This window comes from Triticum aestivum, chromosome 2B (genome assembly GCF_018294505.1).
Source record: "Triticum aestivum cultivar Chinese Spring chromosome 2B, IWGSC CS RefSeq v2.1, whole genome shotgun sequence".
Lineage (NCBI taxonomy): Eukaryota > Viridiplantae > Streptophyta > Magnoliopsida > Poales > Poaceae > Triticum > Triticum aestivum.
In genome coordinates this window covers 648,422,490-648,423,668 of record NC_057798.1, presented here as the reverse complement: position 1 = coordinate 648,423,668, position 1,179 = coordinate 648,422,490, and positions in this window count along the sequence as shown.

The following is a 1,179-nucleotide window of genomic DNA, read 5'->3' as shown; positions in this document are numbered from 1 at the left end:
GTTCAGTGACCACCTTCTCCAGCAGCTCGACGCACCTCCTCGCGCCGCCCGCTGGACAACATCACGTCCGGCCACACCAGCGCCCGGAAGTAGTCCCCGACGCCCTCTTCCTCTCACGACAGCCTCTTAGATCAGACCACCCGACGTGCCGCCGGCCAGGTGTGTGTGTCGAGGTCTCGAGGACCCAAGCCACGCCACGTGTGCCATTCCGCCAGCCATGGGCGCATGTGTGAGACCCCGAAGCCGACGCAGATCGATCAAGCTAGAAGGCGTGTAAGCTGCGACGTACGTACGTGAGCTAGCTCCCTGAAAATCCATCCACCTCCCTGCCTGCTTAAATCCAGCTTGGTGACCTTGGTCACCAGGTTCATGTCGCGCCGCACCATGTAGCTAGCTAGTGATGTTATTGCCGAGGGAACTTGAGCACGAAGCCACGCACCACGCAGTCAAGCTGTAGGCGGGCTCGTGTGTCTGGTCTCGGGTGTACACCAGTACACGCACACAGCCTCGCGCTGTCGCGCACCTCCTGCCGGCCAGCACTGTGACTGAGCTCACCGGCACGCGAGTCCTCAATTTGGCCGTCGCTCACCGTGGTGGCTTACCTCGCCGGAGAGGCGGAGACGATGAACGAGGAGGCCGCGGCCAAACTGCCTTGACTGGGAGGATCCTGAAGAAGGGGCAGAGCTCGAATAGGGAGGAACAGGTCTCGAGAATTGTCGGCGTGACCCAGTGACGGAGCTGTTGTGTGCTCAGCCACCGTGCACGCAGTGGCCATGGCACGGCGGGAGCGGTGCTAGCAGCTGGGCGCTCGAGCAATGGCCCCCGAGGACGACGGGCCCACTACCTCGCGGCGACCGACACTAATTGCTCCTGCGTAAACTGGGCGAGTGCGCCATGCACGCACATCAGCTTGGAAGAGCGCGGGGATCCGGTCGAGGAGCCGGAGGGAGAGGCGCCGTGCCAAGTCCCTGTCGTCTTCACCGTTCTTCTTTCAGAGCCCGAGGTAGAGAAGACCGGCGAAGGGAACAAGCGGGAGCAGCGCTTGCATTGATTGGTTTACTGCAGTGCCGAGTTGGATGAAGAGGGCCATGAACTTAGAAGATATGACTTCGCGGGGGGTTCTATGCAAAATAGTGCTTACATGGCAGTGGTCAAAGCGCCATACCAGTCGGTCAACGG